General features: G+C 36.5%; 1 pseudogene; it reads left to right on the top strand.

Moving 5' to 3' along the window:
* The first annotated feature begins 8,035 nt into the window (after positions 1-8,035).
* On the top strand, positions 8,036-8,917 carry LOC114031495 (annotated as a pseudogene).
* The last annotated feature ends 15,209 nt before the right edge of the window (positions 8,918-24,126 follow it).

Below are 24,126 nucleotides of genomic sequence, written 5' to 3'. Positions count from 1 at the left end.
TTTGTTGCCTACATTCATAATTGAAAGAAATGGAAAATTTCAATGAGAGGTTAGTTAAAATAAAGTTGCATTTTTTTCAACCCAAGATCACCCACCTCCTGAAATCTACCCTTGGACTCCCAAGTCTGTAGATCCCAAATTAAGATCCTTTGTTCTAAAGATTTATAAACAAGACATTTCTTTAAGGAACAGATAGAACTTTCAGTGAGGTAAACATCACATATCCTCTCCCCACACACTATTCATCATATGTGTGTATGTATATACATATATGTGTAGGTGTATGAAGTGCTGAAACAGATACTCCTTTCTGCTTTTTAAAATGTAAGTATTATCTTGAGTGTGGAGGAGGAAAGGCTTTATACGCAGCAACACCTGTAAGTTCACCCCAAGGTGATTTATAAAACCAGAAGCTTATTTGCCCTGTGCCTAGAAGGCCTAAATTTATAAGATCTGTAACAAAGTTCAAATGCACCCTTTGGAGTACCTAACAGTCTGCTCCTGACTCTGTGTAGCAGTAGGATATTAATGTCTTTTGAATAAATTAAATCCACAGCCATTCTAAAGCCTTATTTTAGTAAATAACGTCAATGCTTCCTTCTTCCTCTTACCTTTATTAGAATTGTCACATTCTAGACCCAGATGTACTTAAAGGAGTTGTACATTAGTTTAGTTACCTTTGCTAAACTACCTTGTGTCAAGAGTGTTGGGGAGGAAGAAAATGAACTAAAGTCAGACTATCAAAGAGACCAAGAAAGGAAACCAAAGTTCTAACTACAAACTGGATAATTGTCCCAATTAACAAAAGGTTGACTACTATGTCAGAGTTTGCAAGTAGCACCCAGGGGCTATATCTCATCCAAGCTTTGCATCTATCCTGGTACCTAGCTCACTGTGCTGCACATAGTAGGCATTTAATCAAGGCTTGCATAAATATATTTTCAAATAGATGTTTTATATACAGACCATTAAAAAAACAAACCTGAATCTGTTTCAGTCTTTCTTCATCTTTTCAACTCTAGAAGGAGGAAAAACTTGTCTCAGACTTGAAGAACAAGAAGTGTTCCTAAATTATTATTTTTCATTTATAATTTTTAAATTGAAGTGAATTATAATCCTAACATTGTAGGTACACACTGAAATCTGAAAAAAAAAATTGGCAACCTACTTTGTTACAGAAGACAGAAGTTCTAGTTTTGCTAGCTTAGGAATAAATAATATAAGTTATAAGAAACTTTAACTCAATTTGTAGAGCCTATCCTTCTATACAGAAGCCTCAAATTCAGTTTTTGAAGAAATTACAATCTAGAGTTCGTTGGTTAGTCTTTTTAATAAAAATGTGGAATTTCCCCAATGTAATTACAGCCTGTCCCAAAAATTTTAGTGTAACTTCAAGCTATTATAACTTAAAATTGTGATAAAACCATAACAGCTTTAAACCTTAAAGCTTCACTAAGACTTTTGGACACTCATGAAAACCACAAAAAAGCCATGTTAGGGAAGGTTCTCTTGCATCTTGTTTAGTACTTTCAAAGGATGTTTATTGGGGTAGGGTGTTGTCTGCATATTCTTAGCAGAGTCTTCAACAGGAAGACATAAATGAAATAAATAGCAAAAGGGACATAAAAGCCAAGTAAATGTGTTGAATGAAGCACTAGGAATAGAGACTGAACCTGTGTTTTCATTGGGACAGAGAGCTTTCTCTGTCAGTGCTTGTTGGCACCCTTGTTTTGCAAGTTAAAGAGTTGCCTAGAGCAGTGATATCAAACTTAAATAGCAATGGGGACCACTAATCTATACATAAGGATCCCTGTAGGCCACATATTGACTTAGTTATAAAATGTAATGTTACCTATGTTTTATTATGTGTGTGGGGGGGTTTGTTAAAAAAAAAAGATAATTGTTCTTTAATTCAGAAATTTTGCCAGCTGCATATCATCATCACCATATAGTGCAATTTGAAGGTCTTTTGTATCATAAATACTGATGGCATATTTAAGACACAGTTAGTAATAGCAAGGTGTATGTCATGATTCTGACCAAGTAGATATAACTATGGTATATGTCTGTGTCTTTAATAAGAATGTTAGGGGCAGCTAGGTGGCACAGTGGATAGAGCACCGGCCCTGAAGTCAGGAGGACCTGAGTTCAAATCCGGCCTCAGACCAAACACTTGACACTTACTAGCTGTGTGACCCTGGGCAACCCCAATCGCCTTACCAAAAAAAAAACAAACCAAAAACAAGAATGTTAAAGAATTTAGTTACATCAAAAAAAATCTAGTCCAACTTTGTCTTTAAGACAATACTGAACATAAGCTCTTCTCATTTAGGATCAGATTTATGACTAATTCAGTTGTTTTTTCCAAATGGGAATTTTTGCTTAAAGTTTATCCTAAAATCCTGCAAGGTGAGAGACACACACATAAAGAGAGACAGAAAGACAGACAGAGAGACAGAGACAGAGACAGAGAGAGAGATGGGGGAAGGGAGAACGAGGGAGAGAAAAGGGGGGAGGACTATATTTCTATATGGTAGTAACTTAATGACAGAAACATCTGGGCAGACATTCGATTTAGTGTTATTTGAAAGCTGACTGTTCTATTTGTTCTGAGTATTTTTCAAAATAAGTGTGGATCTATGGCAAAAGGCAGCTAGGAGTAGTGGATGGAAAGCCAGTCTTCAAGTTAAGAAAACATTCCTTTCTCTCTGCCTTTTGGAATCCCTGTTTTATTTCAGTACTTAGTTCAAGATTCCCTTTCACATGAAGCCTTTCCTGATCTCCTTCCTCCTAGTTGCTAGTGCCCATGCCTTCCAAAGTACTTTCTTGTGTAAATCCTATAAATTCTCTATATACTTGTATGTGGATCTGCTGTCTTTCTCCCCTAGAATGTAAACTGCTTGAGGACAGTAACTTTTATTTTTATATTTGTGTCTTCATGGCTTAGCACAGTGCTTGGTGCCAAGTTGAGTGCTTGATAATGCTTGTGGATTGACAGATCCAGTCAATCAGGACAAAGTCCTGCCTTTCACAGGTGTCAGTTGTGTAGTGATCATTAAGTAAGTCACTTAACCTCTTAGTGTCTTGGGCAACTCAACAAAGTTATAAATTATAAATGACTTGCACCTGAAATTCCTCTAGGCCAATAAAATCACAGGTCTGGAAACCCCCACCCAAAATGGATTCATAACTCAGTGGATTCATTTTAGTTTCCTACTCCACCAGTTTCTTGCTACTGAAAATCTAATTATGGCAACTGAGTGTGCCATATTTGGGCTACTAATGCTTTAGGAGTTGTCAGTTCACTTTAGGAAATAAGAAATAATACTAATAATAGCATTTATGTAGCACTTAAAAGTTTATAAGATATTTTACATGTATTATCTCATTTGACCCTAACACCAACTCTTTGTGGTAGGTGTTTTTATTATCCTCATTTTACAGATGAAGAAGCTGAGACTGAGAAAGGTTTAGTGACTTTTGCCTAGTGTCACAGAGCTAATAAATTTCTCCGATGAGATTTGAACTGAGGTCTTCCTAATTTGAAACCTGGAACTCTATCCATTGTACCACCTAGCTGCCTAAGACAAATAAGAAGGTAAAGTATAGTAGAGATTTGTAGAATAAGGAAGATGTAGACCACAAAATGGGGACTGAGCTAAAAATCCAAGACAGTGTGGGAAAAGCCCAACAGAGGATCGATTGAGCAGAATGCTAAATGTCTACACCATGAATCAAAGTTTCCTAGGCCCCCCAAACTCTTTTTAAAGAGTTAATCCTTGTGCTCAAACATGTTCATTTTAATCTTGCATCCTCCTCCTCCCCCTTCAGAAGGGCTTTAAAGTTGAAAGCTTGTTACGCATAATTGCAAGTGTGTTTTCCATTCAATGAATCATTCCCTTTCTTTTGCTACAATCTCTTAATAGCAATGAAGATACTCTATGAGAGGCCTTCTTAACCTTTTTCCACTCCCTTTTCGCTGGAGAAATTTTTGCATGACCCTGGGTATAGGTATATAAAATAGGTATACAAATCAAACATTTACTGATAATAAATTATAAGGAAATTTATTTTAAAACAATTCTTTGGTATACATATACTTTTACCATTTATTAAAGATGAAAGTGAATTTGCATACTAATGAGATGGATGTGCTACTTTATTTTTACATAAAGAACTAAATCTTGGTGGAATATTTGATACTGCAGAATGTAGAGCATCTTCAACATTTTTGAGAGTTGATTAATATTTTGATTTTATTTGTGATCGTCAATGCTGAGAATGCCACTTCATTTAAATACGTAGTACAAAATGGCAGAAGTAGGTTTAGGGCCATTTCAGAAATTGTTAGAAATTCTATCCTAATCCTAAGCCAAAATTCACGTAACAATTTTGTATGTATAGTAAAAACACTGCAATTCTTAACATATGATAGTCTCGAGTCCGAGCCGAGGTGTTTCTGGCAGGGTTTGTTGGTGTTTCGTGGCGTGATGATGGCATGCACGGTGCAAAGTGTACATGTTGTGTAGTCAGAACCAAAGCTGCAGTGAAATTGCATGATGCAACACGGACAAGCACTGCCAGAAACAACTCAGATTCACTATACGTTTGATTTTAAGTTAATTTTTGGTAGCTGCGTGCTCAGAAACCTTTCATTATCGCCAATTTTTTCGCAACCTCCACAAGGGGTTATGACCCACAGTTTAAGAAGCTGTGCTCTATGGAACCAGTGTGATGTAAGGGGGTACAATATAAGTCAAATCTTACTTTTTACTTCTCTCATGGAGACTTGGTCTGTGACTGAGGAGGGAAGGGAGAATATTTTCATTTCAGAGCCCAACCTCAATCTATCATCCACATAGCTGTCAGTGATTTTCTTAAAGCTTAGGTTTGACCATGTCATTTCCTATTACCTTCAGGATCATGCTATAAAGTCTTCTCTGAAGCATTTAAAACTCTTTACAACCTGCTCTCTTCCTACTTTTCCAATTTTTATCACACGTTATTCCCTTTCACATACTCCACAGTTCAATCAAAGTGGCCTTATTTAATGTTTCTTATGCATGTCTATTAATCTCTCATCACCATATCTTGCCTATGGTTTCCCTTCCTGCCTAGAATTCTCTCTCTTTCACTTCTTAAAATTTCTTCTTTGCCTCAAGACTAAGCCCAAACACAGTGTTTTATGTGAATTTTTCCTGATTAGTCCTTTCACTTACTAGTATCTTCCCCCACCTTTCATTAGTCCTTTCACTTACTAGTATCTACCCCCACCTCCCAAAAATAGTTACCTTGTTTCTGCTTTTATGTATTTGGTATAATGCTTACATATATACAAGCTCTTTTCTTTAAAAATAAAAATTCTTTTTTTAATTAATTAATTTGTTTTCAATATTCACTTACATAAGATTTTGAGTTTTAAATTTTCTCCCCCTCCCTCTCCACCCCTCTCCCCAAGATGGAGTGCAATCTGGTATAGGCTCTACTTACACATTCATATTAAGCATTTTTTCACATTAGTCATTATGTAGAGAAGAATTAGAACTAATGGAAGGAACCACAAGAAAAAAGAAACAAAACAAAGCAAAACAATAAAAGAAGAGGAGACGAATAGTATGCTTCAATCTGCATTCAGACTCCATAGTTCTTTCTCTGGATGTGGATAGCATTTTCCATCATAAGTCTTTCGGAGTTGTCTTAGATACTTGCATTGCTGAGAAGAGCTAAGTCTATCTAAGTTAGTCATCGTACAATGTAGCTGTTACTGTGTACAATGTTCTCCTGGTTCTGCTCACTTCACTCAGCATCAATCCATACAAGTCTTTCCAGGTTTTTCTGAAGTCTCCCTGCTTATTATCAGTAGTATTCCATTACATTCATATGCCATACTTGTTCAGCCATTCCCCACTTGATGGGCATCCCCTCAATTTCCAATTCTTTGCCATACAAGCTCTTTTCCCTAAGTGGGTTATAAATTCCTTCAGGTCAGGAAATGTTTCATCTTTGTTTTTGCATTCCCAGTATGGCGCCCAGTGGCATCCAGCATTTAACAATTACTTGTTGAATGATTGTCTGAAAAAGTAAGTATGAAAATACTTAAAATCTAGTATCGCTTTTACTGTACTGTGAAAGAAAAGTGGTAATCATCTGAATGGCAAATGTACTACTTAATCAATTAGCCGACCATTTTGCTGTTTAAAGAAAAGAAACTTCCCTGCTGTCATTTGTTAAAGTTATTACAAAGGGGGATTTAGAACTGGCTGTCAATCAAAACAGGTACTACCTCTGTGCCTTTGGGGTTTAATAGATTGTCACTCTCTCCATCTTATAAAAATGTACTTTAAAAAAAAAATGAAGACTGTGAGGATAAACACTAATCACCTCCTAAAACTCAATAGGAAAATAGGGCCCTTTGAAATGCAAATGAAAGAAACAGTGACATTTTCCTGTAGTCTTATTTTTAATTTTTTTTTTTTTGCTTCAGTTTGATTGTAGAAATATGAACTGCTGGTTAAGGTTAGGGAGTGGTAAGGGGACAAACAGGAAATTAAAGTACAAATAGTAGAAAGGAAAGAGGAAATTGATACTAAAATACAAAGCAGAAAGTTAGTAGGCCTTTTTTAATTTGCCTTTGTTTCTGATGTCTTGTTGCATTTATGATGGATAGTAACATTCTGTGCTAGAGAATGGTGAAGAAAGGATATCATCTTAAAGAAGTTCACTAAACGACTAGAATATCCAAAAGCTGCCAATAGTTTTTTCACTGCAAGATCTTTGACTTTCCAGCTGGCACACTGCTTAGCCTTTAGTCCTTTCTGTAAGTAAGGTTGGGGCAAAAGTAAGAGAGAAGTGTTAACTGTTCGGAGGCCACCCCCTAGTTTTAGAATCTCCAAACAATGATAGAATTTTACTGATTCTGGTATTATAAAAAGAGATATGAGCTGATCCCAAAGTCCATTTCAAGCCAAATGGGAAAATGCAAAAGCAAACAATTGGTTCATTCAGCTGTATGTTTTGGGGGTGTTCTTTTATAGGGAATGGTGTTTTCTTTCCTCTAAAATGAGCACTGAATATGCATGTGCCACTTAAAACTTCACTAAGGCTTTTAAAACACTATAAACTCACATATTAATAATAATGATATCTTTTCTGGTTTTCCATTTTTTTACTGTTGATTATAATAACTTGAGTTTTGGTAGTTTATCCAGTATTTCAAAGAATTATCCTATTTGTTCAGTCTTTGACAATTCTTTCATGAAGAATTTTTTGGTATAGAAACACTCATGTTCATATCAAATTTAAAATTTGAAGGAGAGAAAGTTTATATATGACTGGAATTCATATCTTTAGGTTGAATGGATCATTTAAAATTAAGGAATTTACTTTTTATGTTTCATTTTGTATATGTTGACTTTCTAAAAAGCTTTGTCTTGATGGAAATTTGTTCCAAGGCCATGGGAAGCATCTGCAATAGATGTAAGATAAAATAATCTCTGTTTGCATGATATAAGACACTGTTCTCTTGAAGGCTAGCTGTGGTAGTAAAGAGAATGAATAGACTTAAGGTGTCTTGAAGAGCTTACTCAACAGATGTGGACATCTACTTTTTGTGACTCTTTTAGACTATTATGGTGTTGCATTGTGCCTGATGAATGAAATGTAATCAGCACCATGACTTGCTTGTTCTCTGATAAAATGTGGAGTCATAAACTGGTCAACTGTAATGTGTACCTTTTGGTAAAACATATAAAACCAATACTTTGAAAGAACAGTTCAATGTTTCCCACCTACACAAATGAATTGAAGAAATAGCCTCAAGATTTTGTCTAGCTCACTTACAGGTTCCCTGTAGTTTCTCATCAGATACATCCTTTTGGTTGATGGTACAGTTTGTGTCCCTACTCAGTCATTTCCATGTACTGATTTCTTTTGGTTGAATTATTTGTTAAAATAGTTTATATTTTAGCCCTGCCACTGCCGCCACCCAGAGACCACTGAACCCTTCGTCTGTCCGTCCACCACCACCACTCACTCTGGGAACAGAAAATTCAGTCATGGATAAAAATGAGCTGGTGCAGAAGGCCAAATTGGCTGAGCAGGCTGAGAGATATGATGACATGGCAGCCTGCATGAAGTCTGTAACTGATCAAGGAGCTGAATTGTCCAATGAGGAGAGGAATCTTCTCTCTGTTGCTTACAAAAATGTCAGAGGGGCCTGAAGGTCATCTTGGAGGGTTGTTTCAAGTATTGAGCAAAAGACGGAAGGTGCTGAGAAAAAACAGCAGATGGCCTGAGAATACAGAGAGAAAATTGAGACCGAACTAAGAGATATCTGCAATGATGTACTGTCTCTATCGGAAAAGTTCTTGATTCCTAATGCTTCACAAACAGAAAGCAAAGTTTTCTATTTGAAAATGAAAGGGGACTACTACCATTATTTGGCTGAGGTTGCTGCTGGTGATGACAAGAAAGGAATAGCGGATCAATCACAACAAGCATATCAAGAAGCTTTTGAAATCAGCAAAAAAGAGATGCAACCAAAGCATCCTATAAGATTGGGTCTAGCCTTGAACTTCTCTGTGTTCTATTATGAGATTCTAAACTCTCCAGAGAAAGCCTGCTCCCTTGAAAAGACAGCTTTTGATGAAGCCATTGCTGAACTTGATACATTAAGTGAAGAATCATACAAAGACAGCACACTAATAATACAATTACTGAGAGACAACTTGACATTGTGGACATCGGACACCCAAGGAGATGAAGCTGAAGCAGAAGGAGGGGAGAATTAACCAGCCTTCCAACTTTTGTCTGCCTCATTCTAAAATTTACACAGTAGACCATTTGTCATCCATGCTGTCCCACAAATAGTTTTTGTTTACGATTTGTGACAGGTTTATGTTACTTCTATTTGGATTTTTATATTTCCATGTGGTTTTTATGTTTAATATTAGGGGAGTAGATCCAGTTAACATTTGGGGAATTATCTGTTTTCATCTGAGGTGGCCAATATGGGGATATGGAATTTTTATACATGTTTTACATGTTTGGCATAGTACTTTTGGTACATTGTGATTTCACAAGGCCAGTGTTAAAACAGCTTTCATGTCTAAGCAAAGAAAACTGCCTACACATTGGTCTGTCATGGTGGGGGGATAAAGGGATAATTGGTTCCAGCCACAGGTGTAGTTATTATGGGTACTTTAGGGTTGGAGCACTCATGGCTGTAGTAGAAACAGGTGTCCCATAGATATTAAATGTCATTCCATGTGTATCTGAGGAATACACAATCTCAACATGTACACCTTTATGATTGCAGTTGCAAAAGTGTTCCTTAAGACAAAGTTTTAACCCAGTCAATTTACTCTGGGGAGGGGCAGAAACGGTTCACATTCCATTATTTGTAAAGTTACCTGCTGTTCACTTTCATTATTTTTGCTACACTCATTTTATTTGTATTTAAATGGTTTAGGCAACCTAAGAACAAATGTACAAGTAAAGATGCAGTAAAAAATGAATTGCTTGATATTCATAAAGTCACTGTATATCAAGCACAGCAGTAAAACAAAAAACCCATGTATTTAACTTTTTTTAGGTTTTTTGCTTTTGTGATTTTTTTGATACTTGCCTAACATGCGTGTGCTGTAAAAATAGTTAACAGGGAAATAACTTGAGATGATGACTAGCTTTGTTTAATGTCTTATGAAATTTTCATGAACAATCCAAGCATAATTGTTAAGAACATGTGTATTAAGGTATTAAGTTGATGTAAGTGGAATAAAAGTTTTATGAATGGAAAAAAAATAGTTTGTATTTTGTGGGAAGTAGAATAATGGAGTAATAGTAGTGATACTACAAAGAAAAAGATGAAGAAGAAGAAAGCATCAACCAATTTTTTTTTTAAGCAGAGGAATGTCTACTCAAAAAGGGAAGTGGTCAAGAAGGCCAGTTAAATACTATCATTTTAATCTTAATACAAAAGCCTACATAGTCAACATTAACAGTTTCACATACAGTCTTCTGTTCTTTGTATGCTAAAGACTCCATATTGAAATTTGCGTAAATAACAAAAATCATCGAAATCAATTAATGTATTCAAGGCCTTGTAAATAGATAGTAAATAGATGTTTTCAGCAGGGATTATACTCTCACTAAAGTCTGTACCACTAAACCTGTTTGGGGGAGTGCTATGTTCAGTTCTAGATGCTTTCTTTTTAAAGGAAAAAGCCTTTTACAATCATTCTTCAACCTGTCTTTCCAAACCGACTTATATTGTTCCTGTTAATACACTTAATACACTCTACATTCCAAACAGAACTACTCAATGATGCCTGTTCACAATATTCCATCTGTCCTATCCATGCCTTTACACAAGAAGTCCCTTATGCCTGGAATGCTCTCCCTCCTTACTGCTACTTCTTGGAATCCCTAGCTCCCTTCCCTTCAAGGTGGTTAATGAAGCCTTCCCCCCCATTCCCCTCCCTCCAAAAAAAGGTTCCTTTGGATTTATTTTGTATATACTCACCTGTGTGTGTGTGGAGAATAAAACCTACCTCCCAGTGGGGAGGTCATGAGGATGTAATAAGATAAGAGTTGTGACGAGCTTAGCACAGTGCTTGGCACACAGTAAGTGCTATATACATCTTAGGTATTATCATGTGCATATTATTTTGCCCCAGGAGAATATAAGCTTCTTGAGGGGAAGGGCCTTTTTTGGTTTTGTCTTTGTATCCTCCAAACATAGCACATAGTAGGCATTTAATAAATACAAATTGTAGTGAATTGTTCAGAATGTGGCTAGAGAGGATGACCAGGAAGGTTCTGGAAGCTATATAATATTTAATGATGGTTGAAGGAACTAGTAGTGTTTAATCTTGGGAGGGGGAAGAATGCTTGGGAGAGTGAAAGGATAACATGAACATTGTAAAATTTTAGATGTTTGAAGGAATCTTCACATGACAGTGACATTAGACATTCTCTGTACTTCCAGATGGCAGACCTAGGACCAATGAGTAGGACTTAGTGATAGATAGATTTTGCTAACAAGTGGAACTTTATAAAAATGGAACAAACTGAATTGTCACATAGTTTGCTCCCAATCATTGTATGTATTAAAACATTATTTTTATTCCTTTTGAGGTATTATAGCTGCAAAGCTCTTGATATTTTATTACCTGATTTGTTCAAAAAAGATCACCTGCTCTAGATTTTTTAAAAAATCAATTTATTTATTTTTAGTTTTCAACAATCACTTCCATAAGCTTTTGAGTTTTAAATTTTCTCATCCTCCTTTCCTTCCTCCCTCCCCAAGATGGCATGTAATCTGATATAGGCTCTACATACACATTCCTATGAAACATATTTTCACATTAGTCATGTTGTAAAGAAGAATCAGAACCAATACAAGGAACCACAAGAAAGAAGAAACAAAACAGAAGAAAAAAAAAAGAGCAAATGGTATGCTTTGATCTGCATTCAGACTCCATAGTTCTTTCTCTGGATAGCATTTTCCATCATGAGTCTTTTGGAGATGTCTTAGATTCTTGCATTGCTAAGAAGAGTTAAGTCTATCAAAGTTAGTCATCACACAATGTGGCTGTTACTGTGTACAATGTTCTCTTGGTTCTGCTCACTTCACTCAGCATCAATCCATACAAGTCTTTCCAGTTTTTTCCAGTCCACCTGCTCGTCATTTCTTATAGCACAATAGTATGCCATTACATTCATACACCACAACTTGTTCAGCATTCCCCACTTGATGGGAATCCTCTCAATTTCCAATTCTTTGCCACCACAGAAAGAGATGCTATAAATATTTTTGTGGGTTCTCTTCCCATTTGTATGATTTCTTTGGGATACAGACCTAGAAGTGCTATTGCTAGGACAAAGGGTATGCACATTTTTATAGCCCTTTGGACATAGGTCCAAACTGCTCTCCAAAATGGTTGGATCAGTTCACAACTCCACCAACAATGCATTAGTGTTCCAATTTCCCTACATCTCCAACATTTATCATTTTCCTGTTTTGTCATGTTAGTCAATCTGATAGGTGTGATGTGATACTTCAGAGTCATTTTGATTTGCATTTCTCTAATCAATAGTGATTCAGAGAACCTGTTTAGATTTTAATATAGCTTCCCTAAAAATGCTAATATGAATTTGCTTTCATTAATCATGGAAAGCTAACAACTCACTTTAATAACAATTTTTAATAATGTCACACTTTGATTTTAAGAAAATAGAAACTTTAGAATTAAAGAGGAAATGTTCATTGTAACGTCTAATGATACAGACAAAAGAATGAGACAGTTGAACTAATTGCTCTTTAAGGCCCCTTAATTGACAAGCAAACCTATGCATTAAGTTTTGCAGCTAGCCCCAGACTCCTTTTTAAGATTATTTGAAACCTTGGAAGACTGAATTAGAAATCAAAATTCTTTTGATAAATTGGAGAAGTGACTAGAACCAAAACAAAAAGATCTCATAAAAACTTATATGATCATTTCATCTTTAATTAGAAAGTTACTCTGATTTTGTAAATTGACATATGGGTCTAGACTTATGGAAAAGAATAAAACATACTAACATGAGTTGGAGGATGACTGACAGAAAAAATCTAGAGTCTATACTGGAAATAAAATGAAAAAAAAAATTTTTAAATGGCACTGGAGTGCTGCTCCAAGAAAAAGGCTTTGACTGAATAATGAAAGCCAAAATTTAAACCCACTCCCTTGGACACACTTCTCTGTGAGATCATTCCTTCCTCCCACCCCTGTTGTTTGAAAGAGCATTTGGGGGGAAAAAAGTGCCCTCCATTGTTTTTAATCTTTATTTTTTGTGGTTTAATTCTTTCCCTCAGACTTTTGATATGACTTGCGAGTTGCTATCCAATTGCAACTTTAGTTTGGAAGAAATTTGGACTGGCATGTTTGATAAGAGGTGGAATAAAGAAAGGATTGCTACGTAGGATGATAACAGGCAAAGGTGATACACAATCAGCTACTCAACTCTTTGAAACTGCTTCTACTGCCAAGGCAAAAAATCTTTGAAATTTTTTTTAAGAACAAAAATGGTTTAAAAAGCAGTCAAGTCAAAGGCAAATAAGGTAAAAGCAGTTAAAGGGTCTCAATGAGTTCAAAACATCAGACATGGGTGAACTACACTGAGAGATGGGATGATCTGGAAAATGTGATTGCTGAGCCCGTGTCAGTGATATTTGGAAGATAGTGAGAACAGGAGAGATGGCACAGGAGAACAAATGTCCAGATTTTCAAAAGAAGGGAAGGGATGTAGTATTGAAACTATATTCCATGAGCTTTATTTTTATTCCTAACAAAATTTTAGAATATGTTAGAAGACTTGTTTGTGGACATTGAGGATGAAAAAGGAAGCAATGATCACCATATGACAGCATGGTTGCATCAAGAAGTGGTCATATCAAATAAGCCTCATTTCCTTTTGTGATAGGGTAATTAGACTGGTAGATCAAAGAGGTGCTGTAGATAGAGCGGACAGAGATTTCAACAAGACATTTGACAAAAGGCTCTCATGCTAATTTTGTGAACAATATACTCAGATGTAGGCTATATAATAGTATAAACATATATTTGAGACTGCTTTAATATCCCAACCCAAAGAGCAGTTTTTAAGAGGTTATACAGTTGGCCCTATGCTATACAACATTTTAATCAATGACTGCTTGATTGAAAGTTCTAGAAGGCAAGCTGGTCACATTCATCATAATGAATAAGGAGAAGCTAGAATGATTAAACAACATGATTTAACAATAGCCCATTTAAAGACGATCTGGACACTTTAGTGGCTTGTAAATTTGATATTATTAGCCCACAGGGTAGTATGTTAGTCTAAACAAGGTAATGCTATCCTAGACTGCCTTGAAGAAATAATGTCTAAAACAATCAAAGTTATAGGACCACTGTGCTCCACCTTGGTCAAAATACATTAGGAGTAGTATCTTGTTTTTGATCCCACGTTTTACATAGACAGACTAGAGAGGATGACTAGAATGCTGAAAATACTGGAGCCAAGTAAGGATCAATAGAAGGAAATGAGGTATCTTACCCAGGTAGAGAAGACTTGGAAGAGACATAACAGCTGACCTCAGGTATTTGAATGACTGTCAAGTGGAAGAAGGATTAGATTTTGATTCTAGAGGGTAGAAACAGGAGCAATAGGTACAAGTTTCAAAGAAGCTGACTTCAGCTAACATAAGACAAGACTTTCTAAAAATTAGAGCTATCTAAATATGTAAAGCGCTGCCTCAGTAGGGATGAAGGTTTTATTTTTAAAAAGGCATCATGGCATAGTAGATAAAATGCTCAACTCAGAGTCAGGAAAACCTGATTCAAATCTCACATCTAACACTTATAGTTATGTGACCCTGAGGGACTAACTTAATGTCTCATTTTCCTAGTATATATGATGAGAGAATTGAGTTATATGGCCTCTAAATTCCTTATCAGTTCTAACCCTATGATCCTGTGATCTCTCTGACTATTGATCTTGAGATAGGATCTGGAGGACCAGTTTGGTGAACTGTGATAGAGGGAGTTCTTAGTGAAGGAAGACTAAATAGGAAGATAGTACAAATTACTGGGGTTAAGGAACATATGTCACATATGTTCTTTCTCAGTAGTATCTTATTTGTGGATTGTTTCTCACATCCATTGCAAGTTCAGTGAATTTCAAAGAAAATAATAATGATATACAGCATTCTGTCAGTTATCAGTCAATATAGACTCTAATTAACCTAAGAACTACTAATTACATATTCAGGGCAGCATATAATTATATTATATTGTAATTCTTAACCACTTATACATATATGCACATCACGTTCCATCCATATCCAATTCTGAACAAAGGCTTGTGAATTTATTCTGCAAACCAAGCATTTCTGAGGTTTTCTGACAATAGACAACTATTCACTTCTGCTCTTGGACAGTATGACAATGTAGTCTCATCTTGTTATGTGCTTTGCAACCATCCTGAATCAATTATTTTAAAGTGTAGATTTTTTTATTAATAAAATTGCAATTTGGGAATTTGGATTACAATTTTATTTAATTATGATGAAGCATGTATTTAAATTTTTTATTCTTTTTTTAGCAAAACCTAAATGTTCTTACATATAGCATGAACAATTTTTAAAATATTTCAAACTTTTAAAATAAATAAGATCTGATGTCAAAATTATAAAAATTAAAAACTTTAACATCCTAGTGAAAAAATAAAAAGCTGTTGCATTCTCAATAGTAAACTTTAAATTTGTTGCATCAGGGGAGTGTTGCAATTTGTCAAGTTGAATTTTGCAAGTATTTACTACAATATTAATTTTAATGTGATATATATATATATACATAGTTTTGATTTAAGTTTTTTTACAAGTTTAAATTTTCATTTTTATGTGTTCTTTAAGAATAGATGTTTTCTTTTACAATTCCATACTTCATTTGTATAGGTGGAAAGGGTATGTTTGTTTTCTTTTTTGCACGTCAAAGAGGTACAAAGATGTTTGCTAGTTGTAGGCAGGCAAGTCTTCTCTATTATCTACCTTTCTGGGTGACTAGAAAAACTAACAAAATTTCACTGAAGTCTGAGTCCTGGCACACAACTGTAGGACTCAAACCCAGGTCTTCTACACTTCAAGAATGGTCCTCTATTCACTCTGCCTTTAGAGTCCCTTTACAAAATTAGAATTTGGGTCAGGTAAAATGGACTTTAGGAAGAGTAGGAAGAGGTGCAAAATAAAGTGACTGCCTCTGTGGTACTATATTTATGAGGAGGAAAGCAGTCCGACCTCAAATCAAACCTACCACATGTCATCCCACCATAAATTTCATTCCTTTATGTCTGAAACACTTGATTGTAAATAAACTTAAATACAAATATCTTTAAGAAATGTCTAATAACTACTTACTTATCAACCCTAACAAGATTCTTTAATAGCTAAATGAAAGCAGGACATGGAGTATAGCAGAGTTGGGGGTGGGTGGGGGGAATCGTGGGGTGGTGTTAGGAAGGGTTGGGAACACAGCCACTAGTAAGGGGAAAAAAGATTCACTGTTAGGATATAAGGGGAGATAAAGAAGGTGCCAATGGCAAACTTTGCCTAAAGTTTTATTGATTATATAACCTTGGCAGAATTGTCATTTTATAGCTTAACCAAGTCACAAATCCAAGATTAGCTTTGTGGCATTATGCCATTTCAATATATAGTTGTATTTATGAGGACACAGTTCATCCAGGCTCCTTCCAGCTTTTCCAGTCTTCTTGCACCATGTTTTCCTCTGTATCCAGTGGCACTGGCATCCTTGTGGTTCTGAAGAGGTCTAGAGGTTGGGGTGCTCGAACCCCAAGATTGCAATGCGGGCCCTGCCTGAATGAATTCAACTCAAATCTTCTTCCAGACAGAGAAAAAGTTTATTAGAGATAAATCATATCGGCCGACTCTTAAGGAACCTGAAGATTAGTAACGCCCGTAGGGACCAGAGGGCATGAGACAGTCTCAACCTTTTGGGCATTAGAAAGTCTCAGTCTTTAAATGGGGGCCAGGGTGGATCTTATATACACTAAAGTAACTTTGGGTGGCCAGAGGAAGGGGCTGGGAAAAGGGTCTAGGGGAGAATTCCAGTTGGAAGGTCTGAGAGATTGAATAAACAATGGGAACAGATAATGAAGGGAACTGGAAGGAGAAAGTTTGAAAGGCATCTGCATAAGATCAAAGGTGGGGCTAGGGCTTTCAAAGGGAGATAAGGGGAGTTGATAAGGAACTGGAGACCAGAGTAAAAAATGTTTAAGGGTTTTCTGGGGCCAGCAGACAAATGGGAACCAAATTCCTTTTGGTGAAAGGGGCAAAGGCCTCAGCTTCTGAAACTGAATGATGGGCTTATACCCCATCAGTTCTTTGTGCAAGACAGTCCATATGCTGACTCCAAGAATTTTCACTGGCTGGCTGCCATGCCTGGAATTCTCTCCCAAATCATTTCCATCTCCTAACTTTCCTCAATTTTTTAAGGTCCCAGTTAATATCCCACCTTCTGCAAGACTCCTCATCCTGCCCTCCCTCAGGCTAATGCCTTCCCTCTAAGATTACCTCTAATTTACGTATATTCATGTATATATGTTATTTGTATATAGTTGTTTCCATATAGTCTTTCCCATTCACCTATCAGGTCCTTAAGAGCAGGAACTGTTTTTTTATTTGTTTGTTTGTTTTTTGCCTTTCTTTGTATTCCCAGAGCTTAGCACAGGTCTTGGCATGTAGGGGCTTAATAAATGCTTGTTAACTTGTAGAGAAATCTACCAAATTCAGGATATTCATTCCTTTCTTTACAATGAATGAAACAAATTTCATTGGGTGAGGTTGTTCCAGTAGTGCTGTATTTGGCTTGTTTCCTTTCTTTGGGCAGAAAGTAGCAAAGCATGCAGAAACCAAAATGGCAGATTCAAGAAATCTTGTCTTATTTTAAAACCACAAGTGAACCATTGCCTCATGTAAACAGGAGAGTTAAAATGGTTTCATGTAGTTCAGCAGCTTTGGTCAATTGAAAGATTGCCAGAAAATAAGAACCAACCAAGAGGTTGTTCTATAGTACAGCTGAACTCTGTGAGCCTCAAACTAAGAGGCTCTGAGCAGGGCATTATTTAACCTGGAAAGCAGACAACAGCAAATATACTGCCTAGACTAAACTCACAAAAAGTAAGTAACCCTCTGGACCTGCAACAGAATGTGACCATTCTCCCTTTTACCCAGTTCACCCTCCAGGTCACTTAATTTCTCTCCTTTGACCCTTGAGAGCCATGAGTTGAATATTCAAAAAAATATTTCTTAAACTTTATCTATGTGGAACAGTTATAAAATTGTGAGAAATAGCATGGTAATATAATCATAGGATCATAGATTTAGAGCTGGAAGGGACCTCAAAGGGTTTCTAGTCCAACCCCATCAACTTACAGATAAGAACAGATTTATGTGAGTTAAGTAACTTGCCCAAAATTATACTGGGAGCAATCTGAAGCAAGAAGCAAGATTTGAACCAAGGTCCTTTAACTCCAGAGCTAGTGTTCTTTCCACTATACCATGTTAATTCCAGCCCAGTAAGATTTAGGATCACACTGCATTCACACATCTGCTGTCATATTTCTGAAGATGATCAAGTCCTTTTCTGGTGAGAATGTAAATGAAACAAAAAGGGCCTTCTCAAAGAGGGGTTAGAAATAAGAAGAAAACACTAGAATCTCTGACAGTTTATACTGAGAGCTTCCCTTAACCCTTTTCTATTTATAAATGTAGAACTCTATACTAGAGATCATTGAAGCATACATGGACATTGGGACTACATGTCAAGATGAGAAGAGAAGATGGCCTCAGATAAGCAGATAACAAGGCCTTTCGTACAGAAATTGCCACCTATAACCAGACCTAGGACATAGCTGTACTCCTACAGAGTTCTTCATGCAATAGGATAGTCAAAGCACCTACTATACATTCCTTTACAAACTTATTTAACATTCTCTCTTTCATGCACTCTATATTCTGGTCAAAGTGGACTACTTGTTTCAGAATTTAGCATCCTATATTCTACCTTTGTTTTTTTGCACAGGTTGCCTTCCCTACTCCTTCCCCACCCCACCACCACACCTAGAATCTAGTAGAATGAATGAAATGTGTGTAAAACACTCTGGCAAGCTTGGGAGAGACACAATATTTAGATGACCTATGCTCTCTGCTCTCATAGAACATGTTACATTTCAAGGACCTATGATTTCACTTGTATGGGAACTTTTACCAATACAGATCATGATCCATCTCTAGCAATAGTGCCTGGACCTATGATTTTGTTGGTTTAGGGAACTCCTGAATGAGAATATCTAACCCTTCTCACCAATGCAGGTTGGCACCTCCTTCACAACTTAGTCTTAAAGAGTTGCCTAGAGCCCTGAAAAGTTAAGTGACTAGCCTTTGTTCAAAAAAGTTAGTGTCAGAGATGAGATTTGAACCCAGGTCTTCCTAACTTCAAAGTCTGGTATCCATCCACTACACCATGCTGCCTCTCAAGGGGAAGATGAGGAGATAGAACATTAAAAAAAAAACAACCCAATACAAAGTAATGCAGAAGTGCCTAAGAAGTATAAGTAGAATGCTGTAGGAGGTTTGAGGAGTCATTACAGAATGGAAGGATTAACATTATAATTGAGCTTTAAATTGAGATTAGAATTCAACAGGAAGAAAATGTTGGCCTTCTAGGCCTAAAGACTAATTGAAAAAAAAAAGTTCTATGGTGATGTGGCTGAGGGATGGGGAGGGGAAACAAAGAATAGAGATTAATTCATTTTGGTTAGAGCATAGAGTAATATTTAGAATTTAGAAATAAAATTGGAAAGGGGCTTTTCAATGCTAGGCAAAGGAATGCTAAACTTTACTGAGTAAAATGGTGAAGGATTTTGAATAGAGGAGTGGCATGAATATATGTTTATATACACATATTTGTGTATGCGTGTGTGTGTGTGTGTGTGTGTGTGTGTGTGTGTGTGTATGAATGAGGAGAGAAGCAGTAAGCCTGGCAGTACTTTAAAGGACAAATTGGAATGGGAAGAAAATGAAAGTGGGAAGACCTTTAGGAGGCCGTTTCAGTATTCTAGACAAGTGGTCATGAGGGCCTATTCTAGACTGGGGCCAGGAAAAATGAATCCATGAAATGCATTTGTTAAGTGCTTACTATGTACTGATCAGTGAAGAAAAAAGAGAAAAAGAAGAGGGATTGATGTGAAGGATATTTTGGATACAGAATGTTAGGACTTGGTAACTAATTTGATTTGAGAGTTAAGGGAGAGGAAAGAGTGAAAAATAACTTTAAGATTTTGTATATGGGAGAGTGGATGGATGGTGGTGTCACTAACAAATGCTGAAATCAGAATGAATAATGGTTTTGAGAAGAAAGATAAGCCCAGTTTGAGTTATGTTGAGTTTGAGGTGTTGGCAGAACATTGAGTTGAAAATATCCTGTGGGTAGTTATAGTTAGATCTGCTGCTTGCAAAAAGGCTATTGTACCGTTTCTATCTTATACTATACTTGTGCCTTAATTGCTGTGTTCCTGTCCTTTCTTGCTATTGGATTATAAACTCCTTGAAGGCAAAAATAGTGTCTTACTCATCTTTGTCTCTGGCACAATATCTTACCACATGGGGTAAGGACTCAGTAAATGTTTGTTCAATCAAACTGATTTACTTACTGCTTTCAAACAGGTAAGGAACTAAATTATATGAAGTCTAAAACTGTCCATTTTTTTTTCTTTCAAGATTCTAGGGAAGAACTCAGCCTTCATAAGTGCAGTCTATCCAAGTATTTTTTATAATTGTGGTAGTCCAGAAATTATTCCCAAAGATGATGAAGGGATAACCCCACCTCATGCTTCCTTCAAATCTCTCCATGAAATACAGAAAAATGCAACTACATTCATGATCTATCTCTGTGCTAATGCAGCTGTATCCCCAAATGGAAACTAGCATTCTGTTCCAATCTGCAAGATACTGTATTACAAACGTTACTCTAGACATCTAGACTGACAAGATGTTTGGGAGTCAACTATGTGAATAACACTGAGACATTAGTCGTTTTTTGTTTTTTTTTTCTATCATGCATGTATTCGATTTTAGGATTTGTATCTTAGAACAAAATCTTTTCCACAATTGCCTTGGTAAATCTTTGATACAAATGTTGAGTAAAATCTTGGTGAATTAAAATTATCTTGTAATTGTAGGCTATCAACCTAACGATGATTGTAACTCATCGAACAAAAGTTATTGCCAACAAGTTTTGACTTTCTTAAGATAATCTGTAGGATATAGTCTGATACTTTGTTTCTTGTCATTCTTTTTTTTCCCTTTGTATTTTCTTTTCTTTTCTTTTTTTTTTTTTTAGTGAGGCAATCGGGGTTAAGTGACTTGCCCAAGGTCACACAGCTAGTAGGTGTCAAGTGTTTGGTCTGAGGCGGATTTGAACTCAGGTCCTCCTGACTTCAGGGCTGGTGCTCTATCCACTGTGCCACCTAGCTGCCCCTCCCTTTGTATTTTCTAAAAGCTAAGTTACCTTATAAATTAGGGAACATTATCTAAAAGAGAATGGTGGGCTAAATTGTAGATTTCAAAATATGTATGTTCAGTTTGATAAAGCAGCATTTTCAGTGATAATGGAATTTAAGCTTTATGTCTTTTAATGTCATTTCAACTAAATAAGCATTTGTTAAGCACCTACTATGTGCCAGGTATAGCCCATGCCTTCTAGGAGCTTATATTATGTGTCCATTTATTTAGTTCCAATGTAAGGATTAAAGAAAAAAAGACTTTTATGTTTATATTCCCTTTATGTTGTTTGATAAAATACCATTTTCATTTAGGTTATTCAATAAGGCAAGTTCTGATAGACAGGAAGCCAGCATAAAGGCCCATCAACTGTAGGCTAGACATTGAGGGTACAAGGACAAAAAAAAATCAGTTCATTACTTCAAAGAGCTCACATTCTTCTCCAGAGGATTTGGAATACACCATGTGCACAGATAAATATACAGTATAATTTGAGGAGGAAGGGAGCACAAACAACAAGGGAGATCAGGAAAAACAGCACCTAAGACAAGTCTTAAAGGAAATAAAAGTCTTTAAAAGGTGGAAATGAAGAGAGTATATTCCAGGTACAATGATAAGGAGGGAGGGGGGAGGGGGAATGTCTAGTTCAGGAAACAACCAGTAGACCAATTTCTCTGGAAGTGGAGTGAACGTAATCATGAATAGTGAAGTCAGTTTGGACAGGTAAAAACAATGGGGAACCACCAATGATTCTTGAGCAAGGGAATGAAATGGGTAGATTTGCACTTAGAAAGATCATTTTGACAGCTGTGTGGAGAATAGGTTGGAGAAAGAAAGAGATTGGAAGCAGGGAAAACAATTCAAAGACTATTGCAATAGCCCAGGTGAGAGATGAAAAGGGATAATTGATGTGTGAGTGTGTGTGTGTGTGTGTGTGTGTGTATGTGTGTGCATGCGTGTTGAGAGAAGAGGGTTGTGTGAGAGTTGTTGAGGTCAAATCCACAAAATCTGACAACTGACTGAATGGTGGAGTGAGGGAGAGTGATGAGTTTGGGATGACACCTGATGTAGTTGATTAAAAATGGCAATATATTTTTCTTCCTTGTGATCAAAACTTAGAGAAGAGAGGATATATGTTTAGATAGAAAGAAGAGCATGGATAGAAAGGCATAGAAAGCCATAAATCCCCAAAAGGCTTGAAGGAGAAAAATAAAGATTAATTCATTTATGATTAAATCAGTTTTTTTTTGTCATTTACTTTTGGGTGAAATGTAAAAACAACTTTTCTGTTACTTAACAGCTCTCAAGATACTAGTTATTACAGATTTTTAAAACAAAAATCACCATGGTGTCAATATTCACATGATGTCTTTTTCTTTTTTCCAGGAGCACCTTAACATTTTCATTAATGACACTGGAAAATTGAATAATGAATATGTTCTTCTGATTCTGAAAATGAGGCATAGGGGATCACAAATGTGTTGAGCAAATTTATGGTTGTAGAAAGTTTTTTGTTTTGTTTTGAAGGAAAAGCTATGTGTTCTCTGCTAGAGAGTTATTGTGACAGCATTTGGCCAAATAGTAGCTCCTAAGCAGTCCCAGGGAAATTTTTCAACTTTAAGAAGTCTGTCTGGACCCCAGATTGGGGTCAGTTAAGAAAGCTTATTTACTCTGGAACCTACTCTTTGTGGTTTAATCTGTATTTCTTTAAAAGTATGCACCAATAGTAATTATGCTATTAGTATCCATTGATGGAAAAAATAAAGATGGAGAAAAAGCATAGAATACCTCAAAAAAGACCAGGTCCCACTCAACTTGGATTTAGCCTGCCTCGGAAGACCATGGCCCTATAGCTGAATTCGAATTAATTAGTCATTGTTTATTGACCACCTACTCTCCACAAAAGCATTGTGTAGGTGTATCAAGACATGAGTTCTGTCTTCAAGTTGTTCCAAAACTAGTTGTGGGAACAACATATCTGTAAATTGAGTGGTTTGGACAACATTTCTGTTGTATGTATCCTCTCCTTTCACTCAGCTGCCATTCTAGCTCTGTAACAGCCTTTCCCTTAGACTATTGCAGTAGCCTCTTAGTTGATCTTTGTACCTCAAGTCTCTCTTCACTCCATTTCATTCTCTATATGACTACCTAAGTGATTTTTCTAAAGTTGAGGTCTGGCCATGTCACCTCCTCTTCATTTTCCCTACTCAATAAATTCCAGTGCCTTCCTATTACATTTAGGATCAAATATAAACTCTTTTGTCATTTAAAGTTTTTCACAACATGGCTTCCTATCTGTCTAGTCTTCTTAGTACTCTGAGACCTAGCCAGCCACACTGGCCTACTCACTACTCCATACCTTCAGGGATACTCTGTGTGCTGTTGTACCCGCTGTCTCCCATGTTTATAGTGTGCTCCCTCCTCACCTGTACCTCTTGAAGTCCTGAGTTTCCTTCAAAACTCAGTTGAGATGCCACCTTACACATGAAACCTTTCCCAGTTCCCTGAGCTGCTAGTGCACTTACACCCAAAACTACCTTCTGTACATATGCACATGTTGTCTCCCCCATTAGAATGTAAGCTTCTTAAGGACAGGGACTGTGTCACTTTTGTCTTTGTATCTCCAGCACTTAAGACAGTACCTGGCACATAGTTATTGCTTAAAAAATGCTTATTGATTGATTGACTGGCCTGTGAAGACAAGGAAGCAGTATGACACACTGGAAAGAGCACTCTCTGGCACTGGAATCAGATGATCTTGATTCAAATTCCATCTCTGTGTTATGTTACTTAACCTCTCTGGGCCTCAGTTTCCTCCTCTGTAAAAGAAAGGGGTTGGACTATGATTTTATTTTATTAGTGTAGGGAATTCCCAGGGAAGCATTCTTTTTCCCTTGTGCATATCTGCAACTCTTTTGAAATTCATAGTGGTTCCCAATGTGTGGTGCAGGGATCCCTAAAGGACCCTGAGAATATTTTATGGGGGTCTGTAAGGTTAAAATTATTTTCATAATAATACTAAG

Source organism: Vombatus ursinus, unplaced genomic scaffold (genome assembly GCF_900497805.2).
Source record: "Vombatus ursinus unplaced genomic scaffold, bare-nosed wombat genome assembly UNPS02015175.1, whole genome shotgun sequence".
Lineage (NCBI taxonomy): Eukaryota > Metazoa > Chordata > Mammalia > Diprotodontia > Vombatidae > Vombatus > Vombatus ursinus.
Note: the sequence above shows the minus strand (reverse complement) of the source record. Positions and strands in the feature narration are given on the sequence as shown.